At 43.1% G+C, this 17,712-nt stretch overlaps 1 long non-coding RNA gene across 1 annotated transcript; it reads left to right on the top strand.

Annotated features, from left to right (window-relative positions):
- The first annotated feature begins 304 nt into the window (after positions 1-304).
- On the top strand, positions 305-17,045 carry LOC129851410 (uncharacterized). The gene is made up of 2 exons (XR_008758969.1): positions 305-473; positions 16,782-17,045. It is a non-coding gene; the product is annotated as an uncharacterized LOC129851410 (long non-coding RNA).
- The last annotated feature ends 667 nt before the right edge of the window (positions 17,046-17,712 follow it).

Below are 17,712 nucleotides of genomic sequence, written 5' to 3'. Positions count from 1 at the left end.
TGAAAAAAGTCAAGGGGTCTCAATACTTTCCAAATGCACTGTATGTTCCTAGAAACTGTATATTACTTCATTTCAATACCAGACTCCTCCTTAAACAAATGGCATAGGCCAGTGTTCATAGGCCAGTGTTCAAAAAGCATCATACTAATGAAAGTAGGCCTAGTACAAAATGAAAACAAAAAATGAGTAGTAAAATGGGAGTCCACATAAAACAAACAGCAGTTAGCTAGCCTTCTTTTTGCACAATGTTGCACAATATATATTACACAAATCTAGCAATGTAGTCTGATTATATTCCATTTCAAAGGTATTTATACAAAGTGCATTTAAAAAAATAAAAAATTATACACTTCTATTTTCGCAATTTGTATTACATTTAGCAAAAACTCCTATGCCAACAATACATTGCAGTTTTGACTTCAAGAGCGTAACAGCCTGCAGGTGGCTTCGGTGATGCCATGGAGGCGAAACGGGTAAGTAAGTACTAAAGGGCCCAAAGAGTTTTGTCATGTTATGGTGCTAGTAGATGATTTTTTTTAAACTAAGATAGCCAGCTATTTAAGTGCACTGGGGCATGCAAAACGACGAACTGGCCCACTCGGATCTAGCATGGTGTTTGGGGATGGTATAAGTTAGCTAGTTAGCAAGCAAGCTAGAACAACTCCATCAACATTGCACGTTTTGCAGAAATTAATGGTCAAATTCCAATCGATTAATATCATTGTTTATTTCAAGGTATGTCTTTATTAATGCTTAACTGCTTGATCTTTATAGGCCATTATACCTGGATTTACTGTTACTGCTGCTAGTAACGTTAGCACTCAGGTTAGCATGTGATTAGCTATAGCTACCATCGGCCAACAATAGAGTTTTAGCCAGTTTGGTTATAGACGTCTAATGTCTACTATGATGGTAAAGGTTTATCTTGAGTGTGTGTAATAGTACGAGAAATGCTGATGTGCTGAACTGCTAATAAGTGATGTGTTACAAGGTTGCTAGTGGTTAGCTAGTAGGGGTAAGTCAGAAGGAGTGGAAAAGGGGTTAAAAGCTTGTGCACTGTATAAGTGCTAAGACATATTTTAGCTGATACAGAACAGAGAGAGACCAGAGACCCGAGTTCGTAACCGGGTCCTGACAAAAGTGGTCTGTAATATTGGGACTTTTACTTGGAAGGATGAAACCAATCAGAATGTCTTAACAGCAACCTAATTCAGCAATCTTTCCTTTAACACACACTCATGCATCTGCCAGTCAGGCAACTCTGGATGGATTCACAAAGAGTCTTTTCATTTGAAGAACACACTGGCATGTTTCCAGATGTATAATTCATGACATCCACCTGTTTTTTCTCAAATGTTTCCTCTTCCTACATTCCAGTGGGTTTCTGCATGCTATGATTATTCATTACGAAGGCCTGTACCATCCACAGTGACCGTGTTCATTATGATGGAGTGGGTTTTGTTTATCCTGCCTCTCACGTGCAGCTAGGCCAGCTGAATACTGAGTGACTCACCATGCAGTACAGGTGTGATACAGCATCACTTCACTCACTCATAAATCTCCCATGTCACTGAGCAAACACAGGTCTAATATGACGGTTACCAGTTTAGCCACAATACTTCCCTGCACAACCAACCACATCCCATGGACTCTCTTGAGAGACATTTAAAGAAAAATAATTCAAAATCCATTAACAGAGTCCATTAAGAAATGTTTTTTCAGTGTATATTTTAAAATATGCACACACGCACACTGCGTAATTTGTTAATATCATTTATGGAGCTGCTGATGATGAAAATAGGCAATCCAATTGAGTGACTGTAATTACCTACTTAGTAATTAATCTATATTGCACATTTCTGCATTTGACACACACTGCATTTGGAGTGCAGTTATTATTAAATAATCTCGAAACACAATGACTGAATACAAACAGAGTCCAAAACGATGGAAACGCCATAGAAATGGTATTAGATAGAACATTGCGGCCCTGCCCGCCTGTGTGGCAAACAACCTGTGATTACCTAGGTTACCCCATTGCCTCACAGCAAAACAATCACCTTTTTCAAACGCAATTCTTGATCTCTGCTTCTTTTAGTCAATTACAAAACCACATTTAAGAAAAGTACAACATGTCTAAATATGACTTTTCAACATTGTCTGCTCCCGAGCGTTCTCACTACTTAGAAAACGTAATATAGTAGGGCTTCCGTCATGCCCATTTTCATGCCCATACTAGATGCAACGTGAGTTAGTGAGTGGTACCTAGCTACCGACTGGAACATTAAGCTAGCCAAGACCAGCAAACGGACTGTACAGCTACAAGTAGTGAGTGGAGTAACACATGTACAATACTAAACAAGTTAAATGTCTTACCTGTGTTGAAATGTTTTCCACAATCATACCTACATGTATCCTACTTGGACACCAGGTCACCACATTTCCCACTATCCCACTTCGAATAGCCTGAAGCCACAGGGCTCTTCTCGCAGGCCCTATTTCGCTACGTAGGAGTATTGTGAACCGCAGGTCAGGATTTTGACCTGGTGACATGTACACAGCAGCTTTTTGGCATGTTTTGTTGTTTCTGTATAACAAAATATCAACTACGAAGTTGGCTCTTTTATAATGGGGGTCAATGGGAAATAAATCAAATCAAATTTTATTAGTCACATACACATGGTTAGCAGATGTTAATGCGAGTGTAGCGTAATGCTTGTGCTTTTAGTTCCGACAGTGCAGGAATATCTAACAAGTAATCTAACAATTCCCCAACAACTACCTAATACACACACATCTGAAGAGGTGAATGAGAATATGTACATATAAGTAAAAGGATGAGTGACGGCCAAGCGGCATAGGCAAGGTGCAGTAGATGGTATAAAATACTGTTTTGATATGAGTAATGTAAGATATGTAAACATTATTTAAAGTGGCATTGTTTAAAGTGACTAGTGATCCATTTATTAAAGTGTCCAGTGATTGGGTCTCCATGTAGGCAGCAGCCTCTCTGAGTTAGTGATTGGGTCTCCATGTAGGCAGCAGCCTCTCTGAGTTAGTGATTGGGTCTCAATGTAGGCAGCAGCCTCTCTGAGTTAGTGATTGCTGTTTAACAGTCTGATGGCCTTGAAATAATGTTTGTTTTCCCCAATTTGTGGGTGTGTTTGAGGGGAATTCCTAATTATTGTGTGAAAATCGACTCGGAGCATCCCCCCGTAGGGGAAAGATGAAGAATCTCCTCATTGCTGCCTATCAAAATTATACTACATTTAGGCCAGTGTGCAAATTACAGGGGGCAGAGGGGACAGACCCCCCGAGTGAGACATGAGCTCCCCTAAATGCAACAAAAGTCAAACCTTGGGGGCGTCTCTAATTTAACCATTATCCTACACTGTTAATATTATGTGCTTTGTAACACCAACACTAGTAGCAACAAACATGCATACAACATCCTGTAAAAGAAGTCTAGAAGTGTTGAATTACCCACAATCCTCTAAAAACAGAGCCACTTGGCAAGTACAATGATCACTAATCACTAAAACCAGACTTCCAGTGATTTTAACCTGTCAATTTTCTTGATCTTTGATAATTCTCATAGAATATAAATTAACAAATCATTGAAACGGCTTGCATTCATTTTTATGAAGAATATTTTTTTTTGTCAATTTAATTGAACCCCACAATAAATTCTGTGTGGTTGAGTGTGTAAAATTCTAATTCAATTTCAATTAAATTTACCATCTGGGTGCCCCAGAAGTCGGGGGTTCAATTCCCACTTCCGCATGTTCCACATTTACTCCTTCTCTGTCTCCTCCTGTTTCTAATCTTTCTAAATAAAACAATGAAAACAAAAAAATTAAGGCGGAATTCCACAAAAAATATTCTCCATAGGCATGAATCAATATTTAGTCTAGAAACCATTTGCATTTCTCAACCATTTGATTGTCTGAGAGAAACAGTCTGTTTTGATGCTGCGTTTTACATGCACTGTAACCCCAAAAAGTGTTTTCACAACACTCTCTTAAAAACTCCAACATTCAGATTGAGGAACTACGTTGGGTGTTTCAGAGTACTTCTATTTTGTTTTATAACACTTTCAGTGTACCATAATGATTACATAGGGTTTACATAAAAAAAAATAAACGCCATATCTCAGGTTAGGTGGACTACTTTTCATGGTTTCATTACACAATAATTTATTCCAAATTAAAGGAACACCACCACCTCTCTGTCATGGTTTAAACCAGTGACAGTTGGTTCAGGTTCTTTCAAATCGCATTCATCTCTACTCCGCCTGTCTGCCACTCTGTCTGTCTTGAGTTGTGCTAATGAACTTGCAACCTTGTATCGACTGGGTTCAGCCCGCTAGAGAACTTGCAACATTGAGTATGTTTACATGCACACTAATAACTCGATATTTAACTGATTATGGCAGTAGGCTGATCATGTAATAGTCATGTAAACACTTTACTCTGTTTATTTTAACCGGTGTAAGGTCAAAAGCGATTTTCTGCATTTTCAGAATGAATAGGGAAATCGTTCTTCTTGCAAAGTATGGAAACGGTTTAATCAAACTAATTGAGTGTATGTAAACTTCTGACCCACTGGGAATGTGATGAAAGAAATAATAGCTGAAATAAATCATTCTCTCGACTATTATTCTGACATTCCACATTAATAAAATAAAGTGGTGATCCTAACTGACCTAAAACAGGGCATTTTTACTAGAATTAAATGTCAGGAATTGTGAAAAACTGAATTTAAATGTATTTAAAGGTGTATGTAAACTTTCAACTTCAACTTTTTCTATATTTTTGCTATTTTCTACACTGTAAAGTAATAATGAAGACATCAAAACTATGAAACAACACATATGGAATCATGTAGTAACCAAAAAAGTGTCAAACAAATCAAAATATTTTAGATTTTAGATTCTTCAAGGTAGCCACCCTTTGCCTTGATGACAGCTTGCACACTCTTGGCATTCTCTCAACCAGCTTCACCTGAAATGCTTTTCCAACAGTCTTGAAGGAGTTCCAACATATGCTAAGCACTTGTTGGCTGCTTTTTCTTCACTCTGCGGTCCAACTCATCCCAAACCATCTCAATTGGGTTGAGGTCGGGTGATTGTGGAGGCCAGGTCATCTGATGTAGCACTCTATCGCTCTCCTCCTTGGTCAAATAGCCCTTACACAGCCTGCAGGTATGTTTTGAGTCATTGTCCTGTTGAAAAACAAATCATAGTCCCACTAAGGGCAAACCAGATTGGATGGCGTGTGACTGCAGAATGCTGTGGTAGCCATGCTGATTAAGTGGGCCTTCTCAATAAATCCCAGTTTCACCAGCAAAGCACCATCACACCTATTCCTCCATGCTTCACGGTGGGAACCACACATGCAGAGATCACCCAATTCACCTACTCTGCGTATCACAAAGGCACGGCGGTTTGAACCAAAAATCTCAAATTTGGACTCATCAGACCAAAGGACAGATTTTCATCGGTCTAATGTCCATTGATCGTGTTTCTTGGCGTGAGCAAGTCTCTTCTTATTATTTGTGTCCTTTAGTAGTGGTTTCTTTGCAGCAATTCCACCATCAAAGCCTGATTTACGCAGTCTCCTCTGAGCAGTTGATGTTGAGATGTCTGTTACTTGTAACTCTGAAGCATTTATTTGGGCTGCATTTATTTGGGCTGCAATCTGAGGTGCAGATAACCCTAATGAATGTATCCTCTGCAGCAGAGGTAACTGGCTCTTCCTTTCCTGTGGCGGTCCTCATGATCGCCAGTTTCATCATAGCGCTTGATGGTTTTTGCGACTGCACTTGAAGAAACTTTCAAAGTTCTTGACATTTTCTGGATTGACTGACCTTCATGTCTAACGTAATGATGGATGTTCATTTATCTTTGCTTATTTGAGCTGTTCTTGCCATAATAGGGACTTGGTCTTTTACCAAATAGGGATGTCTTCTGTATACCACCTCTACCCTGTCACAACACAACTGACTGGCTCAAACGCATTAAGTATAATGTCACTAGGTGAGACCCAAATGCAAAAGGCAAAGTAAGCAGATGGTTGGAGTTTAAGATGTTTAATAAATCCAAAGGGAGTAGGCAAGAGAATGGTCGTGGACAGGCAAAAGGTCATAACCAGATCAGAGTCCCGGAGGTACAGAGCGGCAGACAGGCTCGAGGTCAGGGCAGGCAGAATGGTCAGGCAGGATGGTAAAGAGTCCAGAACAGGCAAGGGTCAAAATCGGAAGGACTAGAAAAAGGAGAAAAGACAAAGCAGGGAAACGGGAAAAAACGCTGGTAGGCTTGGACATACAAGACGAACTGGCAGAGACAGACAGGAAACACAGGGATAAATACACTGGGGGAAACAAGCAACACCTGGAAGACAATTACGAGGACAGGTGAAACAGATCAGGGTGTGACAGTATCTCCCCCCCTCTAGGGCCGCCACCTGGCATCCTACCTGGGCGCAAACCTGGTTGACTGGGCTGTCAGCAGTGGAAGTCGGCAATGAGGGCTGGATCCAGGATGTCTCTAGCAGGAACCCAGCACCTCTCCTCCGGGCCATAACCCTCCCAGTCAACCAGGTACTGGAAACCCCTGCCCTGTGGTCAAACACCCAGGAGACAGCTCACCGTGTATGCCGGATGGCCATCAATGAAACGGAGAGGGTGGGGATGGGCCTGGAGACAGAAGACAAAGACCTGTGAGACATGAGTTTAATTCTAGACACATGGAACGTAGGGTGAATACGAAGGATACGAGATATCAAGAGACGAACAGCAGTGGAACTCAGGACTCTGGAGATGGGAAAAGGACCAATGAAACGAGGGGACAGTTTGCGGGACTCTACCCAATGCGGTAGCGGGGAGCTGGGGTCCGGCGAAGGTCTGCTTGTCGGCGATACCTGGAGTTGGTCTTGAGAATAGCCTCCCTGGCTCTTTTTCAGGTACGTTGACAGCGGCGGACAAACATCTGGACCGAGGGTACACTGACCTCCTGCTCTTGGGAAGAGTGGAGCCTGATACTCCATGGAGCACTCGAAAGGGGAGTGTCCCATGGCAGAACTGGGAAGGGGGTTCCGGGCATACTCCACCCAGACCAGTTGATGGCTCCAGGTAGTGGGGTTGGTTGAGAACAAGCACCTTAGGGTGTTCTCCAGGTCTTGGTTGACTCGCTCCGACTGACCGTTAGTTTGGGGATGGAATCCGGATGACAGGCTGGCTGACGACCCAATACGGGTGTAGAATGCCTTCCAGAACTGAGACGAGAACTGAGGACCCCGATCGGAGACCATGTCTACCAGGAGTCCATGGATCAGGAAGACATGCTGCACCATAAGCTGGGCCGTCTCCTTGGCAGAAGGTGATTTGGGGAGAGGGATGAAATGGGCGACCTTGTAGAACCGGTTGACAACCGTCAAAATGACAGTGTTCCCATCAGATGAAGATGAAGCCCAGTGACAAAGTCCAGAGATATTTGAGACCAGGGACAATGAGGAACCGGTAGTGGCTGCAGGAGACCAGAAGGAGCTTGCCATAGAGTCTTGTTTTGAGCACACACAGTGCATGCGGTGATGAAGGCAGAGACGTCAGGGACCATTGTGGGCCACCAGAAACGTTGTCGAAGGAAGGCTAGTGTACGACGGGACCCTGGATGACAGGTCAGCCTGGAGGAATGAGGTCCAAGCTGGGAGCGTTGTGCCTCGCAGACCAGGGTCTCAATACCCCAATCCACAGTGACAGCAAGGCATGAGGTAGGGAGAATGGTTTCAGAGATCAAGGGTGTGGCAGAGGAACTGTATAGGCTTCACGTTCTTTGACCCTGGGCGGTAGGAAATGGTGAAGTTAAATCTGGTGAACAGGAGGGCCCATTGTGCCTGCCTGGAATTGAGGCGCTTGGCTGTATGGAGATATTCCATTTGTTTATGGTCGGTCCAGACCAGGAATGGCTGTTCTGCTCCTTCCAGCATCCACTCTTCCAACGTCATCTTCACCGCCAGTAGTTCTCTGTTGCCAACATAGTAGTTCCTTTCAGCAGGATTGAGACGATGGGACAGGAAGGCACAGGGATGACGCTTCTGGTCCTGGGCAGATCGCTGGGACAGGATGGCCCCCACTCCAAGATCCGAAGGATCCACTTCCACCATAAAATTGATGCGAGGGGTCCGAATGGATGAGGATGGATGCTGTTGTGATTCAATGCTTTGGTCCACAAAGGTTTTGTTGACAGCTGGAGACTATTTGAATGGTACCTTGGGAGAGGTGAGTGCCGAGAGTGGGGCCGCCAGGATGCTGTAGTCCCGAATGAAACGGCGGTAGAAGTTTGCAAAACCAAGAAACCGTTGCAACTGCACCCTGGACGTTGGTTGAGGCCAATCCACCACTGATTTCACCTTTCCATGATCCATCTGAACATTGCCCTCAGCAATGACATATCCCAGAAAGGTGATAGTAGAGCAGGGGAACTCACACTTCTCGGCTTTCACGAACAGTTGGTTCTCCAGGAGGCGCTGAAGAACCTGTCTGACATGAAGAACATGTTCTTGTGCAGATCGGGGGAAAAAACAGGATGTCGTAAAGGTACACAAACACAAACCGGTTTAGCATGTCCCGAAGCACATCGTTTACCAAAGCCTGGAAAAACAGCGAGTCCAAATGGCATGACCTGGTACTCATAATGTCCACTGGCTGTGTTGAAGGCTGTCTTCCACTCATCGTCCTCGCGTATCTGAACCAGGTTGTAAACATTTCGAAGGTCCAACTTGGAGAATATGGTGGCCCTCTGGAGAGGTTCATACACAGAGGAGAGGTAGAGGGTATCGATTCTTGACAGTAATGTCGTTAAGCCCCCGGTAGTCAGTGCATGGACACAGGGTCTTGTCCTTCTTCTCCACAAAGAAAAACCCTGCGCCGGCAGGAGATGCAGACGGACGGACAGCGCCAGTGTCCAGAGACTCCTCTATGTACTCCTCCATAGCTTTGGTCTCTGGTCCGGACAGAGAATACAATCGACCCAGAGGTGGTGTTTTGACTGGGAGAAGATCAATGGCACAATCATAAGGACGGTGCGGGGGAAGGGAAGAAGAACATGCTTTGCTGAACACTCCCAGGAGGTCATGGTATTCTGTGGGGATAGCAGAGACATCCACAGTCTTGTTAACATTCTGAGGAAGGTGACTTGGGGAAGGCTGTGCTGCTTGAAGGCAGTGGAAAAGGCAAAATGGGCTCCAACCCAGGATGGAGCTTGTGGTCCAGTCAATCACAGGATTGTGCTTTTGAAGCCAGGAAAAACCACCGGAACATGGGGAGATGTAATGAGGAGGAACTGTATAGTCTCACAGTGGTTACCAGAAACCTGTAATTGAATGGGCACAGTACAATTGGTGACTTATAGAGCGGCCGTCCAGTGCCCTAGCATCCATGGGCACAGAGAGAGGCTGAGTGGGAATACCAAGCTCCGAAGCTATTGTGGCATCCATTAGACATTCATCAGCCCCAGAGTCAATGAGCACTCAGAGACTTGGATTGGTCTCCCCACAGCACAAGAGCCAAAAAGGGGTGTGCAGGTGAGGGGAATTAGGGAACTCCCAGTTTCACTCACCATGGTACTGGTACCCACTGAAGACAAGGGTTTCTGAATTGAAATGCATTCCAGGTGAATTCCTCATGAAGCTGGTTGAGAGAATGCCAAGAGTATTCAAAGCTGTCATCAAGACAAAGGATGGCTACTCTGAAGAATTTAAAATATATTTTGATTTGTTTAACACTTTTGCTTCCTACATGGATCCATATGTGTTACTTCATAGTTTTGATAACTTCACTATTATTCTACAATGTAGGAAATAGTAAAAATAATGAAAAACCCTTGAATGAGTAGGTCTGTCCAAACTTTTGACTGGTACTGTACGTATCAAAAGTAAATGAAATTGCTAAAATATACTTAAGTATCAAAAGTACAAGTATAAATAATTTCACATCCTTTATATTAAGCCAACCAGACGGCACGGTTTTCTTGTTATATTATTTTACGGATAGCCAGGGCCACTAACCAACACTCAGACATCATTTACACATGAAGCATGTGTTTAATGAGTCAGCCAGTAGTTCAAAATCCCCAAATGCATTCTGATTAGGCACCAAGCCATGCAATGTCATAAGGCACTGGAATTCATTACCTTGTTTAGGAAGCTCATTGCAGGGATTTGTTTCTAACAGAGAGGGGAAAAGTTGTTCACTTTTGCGTACAGCTACAGCTAATCATAGGCTTAGGCTAGGTAGTAGCTACTTGTTTCGTTAAGTTTTGGTAGCGGCAAGGTGAATAATTATAGCTAGTTGGTTAAGCTTTGATCAACATGGATATCCAAATGGCTGGGCAATGCCAAGAGCAAAAAAACTGAGGACCACCATGTCGAGAGCGACGCCAAGTTCACCGACCAGCCTGCTGGCCTGACCACTGAGGCTGAGGAGCTTAGCATCAAATATAATACCTGCCCACCCACCACGCCACCAGCCGACCAATAAGATTGAGAAGACACAGCAGCACCAGGGTAACATCACAACAAGCGCCTGCACCTCCGTTACCCCAGCCACTAGCACCTGACGACCTGTTGAATCTATCCAAAACTGAACCGGTGGAGGAAGAGTTTATTGTGGCTCGCACATTCTTGCAAAGTAAAATCGCAACCACAGCCAGCAACAACAAATGGACCCCAGTCAGTGTTCTTCAAAGATACGGCAGGACTTTGTCACCAATGCCGACTGTGCTGTTGGCGTTTTAATCAATCAATCAATCAAGTTTATTTTATATAGCCCTTCGTACATCAGCTAATGTCTCGAAGTGCTGTACAGAGACCCAGCCTAAAACCCCAAACAGCTAGAATGCAGGTGTAGAAGCACGGTGGCTAGGAAAAACTCCCTAGAAAGGCCAAAACCTAGGAAGAAACCTAGAGAGGAACCAGGCTATGAGGGGTGGCCAGTCCTCTTCTGGCTGTGCCGGGTGGAGATTATAACAGAACTATGCCAAGATGTTCAAAAATGTTCATAAGTGACAAGCATGGTCAAATAATAATCATGAATAATGTTCAGTTGGCTTTTCATAGCCGATCATTAAGAGTTGAAAAACAACAGGTCTGGGACAGGTGGCGGTTCCATAACCGCAGGCAGAACAGCAGCAAGGCCAGGCGGACTGGGGACAGCAAGGAGCCACCACGCCCGGCAGTCCCAACGTATGGTCCCAGGGCTCAGGTCCTCCGAGAGAAAGAAAGAGAGAAGGAGAAAATTAGAGAGAGCCAAGCATGGTCAAATAATAATCAGGAATACATCTGTTGGCTTTTCATAGCCGATCATTAAGAGTTGAAAACAGCAGGTCTGGGACAGGTAGGGGTTCCGTAACCGCAGGCAGAACCGTTGAAACTGGAATAGCAGCAAGGCCAGGCGGACTGGGGGCAGCAGGGAGTCGTCATGCCCGGTAGTCCTGACGTATGGTCCTAGGGCTCAGGTTCTCAGAGAGAGAAAGAAAGAGAGAACGAGAGAATTAGAGAAAGCATACTTAAATTCACACAGGACACTGGATAAGACAGGAGAAGTACTCCAGGTATAACCAACTGACCCTAGCCCCCCGACACAAACTACTGCAGCATAAATACTGGAGGCTGAGACAGGAGCGGTCAGGAGACACTGTGGCCCCATCCGAAGATACCCCCGGACAGGGCCAAATAGGAAGGATATAACCCCACCCACTTTGCCAAAGCACAGCCCCCGCACCACTGGAGGGATATCTTCAACCACCAACTTATAATCCTGAGACAAGGCCGAGTATAGCCAACAAAGATCTCGTTTAAACACGATTAAACATTTTGGGGTTACTCAGCAATGTGTGAAAAAGTGTTCTCCACCCTGAAGAACATATTCAGTGAAACCAGATTCTGAAAACACTGCATGTTACTTGTCCAGCTGGGATTTGAGAGGGACCTGACAAGTACAATTAGCCAGGAAGGAGAATGGAATAAAAAACTTCTCATGAGTTTCAACACATCATCAAGGAGGCTGCAGCTCTTCTAAATGGTAAGCTACAACCTTTATAGCCCTGGCCGCCATGCCAGAATGATTTATTTATTGCTTTTCCTTCATGTAGGCCGAAGCCTACTGTTGGTTTGGTTCCTTTTTGAATGTAGTGTAGGCTATAGTTTAGTCCTTTGCTTTTTACTTCAATGCATATTAGATTAACTGTGATTCTTAATGCCATTGCTTGCATTTGTGGGTCTAATTGCTATTGATAGATATACAGCTTTGCATTATTTGATGGGTATAGGGACAATTACCAATGTAGTCTAATTGGTTGTGCTCTGAGGTGAGCTCTGGCTCAGTGCTCTTGTTGTCCTGGCTGTCCACTCCGATGGTGCTGAAATTGGCAGCTCATCTAAAGTTATCCTTTCATCTTGTAGCCTTCTGTCCATGGTCCTGAATCGATTGTGTATGAGGTGTATGCTGTTTTAATGAGAGCATCTTGGGCTACCAGTCTTCGTGGGGCTTCTCTTCAATGACACAGACACATTTTTCGCATCTTCCCTACTCTCTTGCTATAGCATTTGTGTATGAAACTCTCCCACACGGAAAATATTGCGCGCCTGGATAAGTGATCTGCTTGGCTTACTGTAGGTTCTTACTGTAGGTTCTTACTGTAGTTTACTCTCATTGTGTAGTGTCACACATTTTACATCGATGTAGCCTATAGTTGTAATGATTGAAGGCTGTAAGAATCTTTTCCAGCACAGTGGTGCTCATCCTGTACATCTGACCTGTGCGTGTTGCTAGGCGTAAATTATGTGTAGGACTACATTAGCTATGGCTGCATTTCAGATACACTTGTATGTAGTAGTGGGGAGCATCTCTTTCTTGTGTTATTCTATAAAACAACGGTTATTGATGTGTACAGCTGCATTTCAGATACACTTGTATGTAGTAGTGAGGAGCATCTCTTTCTTGTGTTATTCTATAAAACAACGGTTATTGATGTGTATGGCTACATTTCAGTAGTAGGACCAATCTACCTTTTATTAGGGCTCTAAAGCAATACTAGTTGTGTCCCCCATGGATTTAAAATGCCCCCTCGGGCAAGTCTTCCTGGAGCCGGGCATGGTCGAGTTAATACAGTATTGGCCCAGTAACTTTAGAGTTTTTCAATTAAGCACATTTGCTGATTCTTTTTAATAATCTGTAGACTATATTTTGTAAATAACATCTGGATTCTATCATCCCCGGGACTGGTAAATAAATAGGCCTGGTACAACCTACTTTAGTTGATCTTCTATTAAGCAGGTTGCCAGGTTCTCTATCTTTACCCCCATTTACTCAACATGAAAATAGAGATGGCAACAGAACTTGCAACATACGGCCTAGCGACACTAGAACTTTGTGACGGCAACCCTCAAACCTCCCATTCAGACATTGGATGCAAATTAACGGTGCATTTCAATGTATTCACGATTTACAGTACAATACTGTAAAATCTTCCCCAGGTAGGTGTTTGAGAGATACAGTAATGAGTCAAAGGGCATGAGTTCAGTTGATTTTGTATTCTCCCCAGACAGCCAGACCTCTGGCCCCAGGACACTGCTCTGCTCTGGGGGTCACATGGATAACAGGCTGGGTTCTGCATAGCAAAAGATGGAAATAATGCACTGTTCTCTTCTCAGAAAGAGAGAAAGAGGCCAAAAGGAGAGTTGAACTATTATTGCATATCTCTTCACCTGCACCTTCAGTATGCTCAGCTGAGCAGCGCTAAAATGAACTATAGGGACAGTAGTCAGTGGTATAGAATTGAGAATGCATGAGGCTGAATTGATCGCTGCAGGGTAGGCATATTGTCACACCCTGATCTGTTTCACCTGTCTTTGTGCTTGTCTCCACCCCCCTCCAGGTGTCACCAATCTTCCCCATTATCCCCAGTGTATGTATACCTGTGTTCTCTGTTTGTCTGTTCCCAGTTCGTTTTGTTTTGTGAAACCTACCAGCGTTTTTCCTCTTGCTCCTGTCTGTTCTAGTTCCTTTTTTCTAGTTTTTTCCCGGTTTCGACCATTCTGCCTGTCCTGACCCTGACCCTGACCCTGCCTGCCGTTCTGTACCTTGCCACACCACACTGGATTATTGTCCCCTGCCTGCTTTGACCTGTCGTTTTGTCAGCCCCTGTACTAGTATTAAACTTTTGTTACTTTGACACTGTCTGCATCTGGGTCTTACCTGAAACGTGATACAAATGTCATGCTAAGTGGATCAAAATGGGGTTTGAATAAGTAGAACCTAGTCTTGGGTTAAAACCACTATAAAGGAAAATGTTTGGTTTGTGGGACCAATTTTCAATGTTTACTAAAATACAACTGACAAATTAATTAGTTGTTTCAACCTGAGACTCATTGGCCTTGGCTCATTTTATGTGAAGAACATGTAAAAGAACACATTTTCATTGAGTGTACACTGTGCACCCCTCTACACATTTACATTACATGTGGTGTTCGGGTCATTTACAAAATAGCCTCCAACACTCTACTCATCAAACTGGATGCAGTCGATCACAGTGCCATTCGTTTTGTCACCAAAGCCCCATACACCACCCACCACTGCGACCTGTATGATCTCTTCGGCTGGCCTTCGCTACATATTCGTCACCAGACCCACTGGCTCCAGGTCATCTATAAGTCTTTGCTAGGTAAAGCTCTGCCTTATCTCAGCTCAATGGTCACCATAACACCCACCCGTAGCACGCGTTCCAGCAGGTATATCTCACTGGTCATCCCCAAAGCCAACACATCCTTTGGCCGCCTTTCCTTCCAGTTCTCTGCTACCAATGACTGGAACGAATTGCAGAAATCACTGAAGTTGGAGAGTCATATCTCCCTCACTAACTTTAAGCATCAGCTATCTGAGCAGCTTACCGATCGCTGCAGCTGTACACAGCCCATCTGTAAATAGCCGATCCAACTACCTACCTCATCCCCATATTTTTTTTATTTACTTTTTTGTGTACTTTTTTGCACACCAGTATTTCTAATTGCACATCATCATCTGCACATCTATCACTCCAGTGTTAATTTGCTAAATTGTAATTACTTCGCTACTATGGCCTATTTATTGCCTTACCTCCTTACTCCATTTGCACACATTGTATATACAGTTGAAGTCGGAAGTTTAAATACACCTCAGCCAAATACATTTAAACTCAGTTTTTCACAATTCCTGACATTTAATCCTAGTAAATATTCCCTGTTTTAGGTCCGTTAGGATCACCACTTTATTTTAAGAATGTGAAATGTCAGAAGAATAGTAGATAGAATGATTTATTTCAACTTTTATTTATTTCACCACATTCCCAGTGGGTCAGAAGTTTACATGCACTCAATTAGTATTTGGTAGCATTGCCTTTAAATTGTTTAACTTGGGTCAAACATTTTGGGTAGCCTTCCACAAGCTTCCCACAATAAGTTGGGTGAATTTTGACCCATTCCTTCTGACAGAGCTGGTGTAACTGAGTCAGGTTTGTAGGCCTCCTTGCTCGCACATGCTTTTTCAGTTCTGCCCACAAATGGTCAATAGGATTGAGGTCAGGGCTTTGTGATGGCCACTCCAATACCTTGACTTTGTTGCCCTTAAGCCATTTTGCCACAACTTTGGAAGTATGCTTGGGGTCATTGTCCATTTGGAAGACCCATTTGCGACATAGCGATGGTCACTATGGCCAAACGGTTCTATTTTTGTTTCATCAGACCAGAGGACATTTCTCCAAAAAGTACGATCTTTGTCCCCATGTGCAGTTGCAAACCGTGGTCTGTTTTTTTTATGGCGGTTTTGGAGCAGTGGCTTCTTCCTTGCTGAGTGGCATTTGAGGTTATGTCGATATAAGACTCATTTTACTGTGGATATAGATACTTTTGCTGTTGTTCTGGGATTGATTTGCACTTTTTGCACCAAAGTACGTTCTTCTCTAGGAGACAGAATGCGTCTCATTCCTGAGCGGTATGACGGCTGCATGGTCCCATGGTGTTTATACTTCCGTACCATTGTTTGTACAGATGAACGGTGTACCTTCTGGCTTTTGGAAATTGCTCCCAAGGATGAACCAGACTTGTGGTGATCTACAATTGTTTTTCTGAAGTATTTTGAGCAAAGAGGCACTGAGTTTGAAGGTAGGCCTAGAAATACATCCACAGGTACAACTCCAATTGACTCAGATGATGTCAATTAGCCTATCAGAAGCTTCTAAAGCCATGACATAATTTTCTGGAATTTTCCAAGCTGTTTAAAGGCACAGTCAACTTTGTGTATGCAAACTTCTGACCCACTGGAATTGTGATACAGTGAATTATAAGTGAAATAATCTGTCTGTAAACAATTGTTGAAAAAATTACTTGTGTCATGCACAAAGTAGATGTCCTAACCGACTTGCAAAAACTATAGTTTGTTAACAAGAAATGTGTGGAGTGGTTGAAAAACGAGTTTTAATGACTCCAACCTAAGTGTATGTAAACTTCTGACTTCAACTGTTGATTTTTCTAGTGTGTTATTGACTGTACTTTTGTTTATTCCACATTTAACTCTGTGTTGTTTTATTGTCGCACTGCTTTGCTTTATCTTGGCCTGGTCGCAGTTGTAAATGATAACTTGTTCTCAATAAAGGTGGGAAAAAAACTCTCTTACCTTGGCCTGCTGTAACTATATATGTGAGTGAGGTGTTAGTAATACAATTCCTGAACTAAGTGTTTTTATCCTTCTAGACTGCAGTGTTCAGCAACAAGAAGAAGGACTGCCATGTGTGTGGCCCCAAAAAGGACAGAAAGACAGTATACGTGCATCAAGTGCCAGAATTACATTTACAACACAGACACAGTAAAACTCTGTCCACCATGTGGTGTAGTCCAGCCTTCATTTCTGTTCAATGGGGCTCATTTATCATTTCCATAAAATACTGCATGTAAAATATGTCCTTCCAATTTGTTCACTTCAAAGCAATAAACATCAATAGTGATGAAAACCTTTTATATTTGTTCAAGAGAAACATGATTTATTCCACCCATGTCTTGATTATAATTGCATTTTATACATTTTATTAAAAAAATAACAAATAGCACTTTTATTGATAAATGTGATCTAGAAGAGATAAATGGCAAATATTAACCATGTATGCTGACTATATTCCTTGTAATTGAAGTCAACATCTAAGTATGAAGTATTTTTACAAACATTGTTATGGTTGTATTGTTGTAAAAACCTGATAATGTTGACCCGCGAACATTGCCTGAATAAGGAAAACATGAAGACCACACAAGGGTTAATTGCTGTATTGTAAGAGTTTGCTTGAGTCCATTGGTTCCACTGAACCAGACACATGCTATTTGAACCCAGGTCTGGTTTACTAGCTGTTCATGCAGCCCTGTTGGTGGCAGGCAGGCAGCAACAGTGGAGAATGTGATAGTGTAAACTCCCTCTGGTTACTAGCTGTTCATGCAGCCCTGTTGATGGCAGGCAGGCAGCAACAGTGGAGAATGTGATAGTGTAAACTCCCTCTGGTTTACTAGCTGTTCATGCAGCCCTGTTGGTGGCAGGCAGGCAGCAACAGTGGAGGATGTGATAGTGTAAACCCCCCGCTGACACTATTAGGCTGGACTACATAGTGTCATTTAGAATGTTTATGACTCTGCCTTGGGT

The sequence above is a fragment of the Salvelinus fontinalis genome, chromosome 3, assembly GCF_029448725.1.
Source record: "Salvelinus fontinalis isolate EN_2023a chromosome 3, ASM2944872v1, whole genome shotgun sequence".
NCBI classification, from domain to species: Eukaryota; Metazoa; Chordata; class Actinopteri; order Salmoniformes; family Salmonidae; genus Salvelinus; species Salvelinus fontinalis.
The sequence above is the reverse complement of the archived record's forward strand: the minus strand, read 5'-3'. Positions and strand labels throughout refer to the sequence as shown.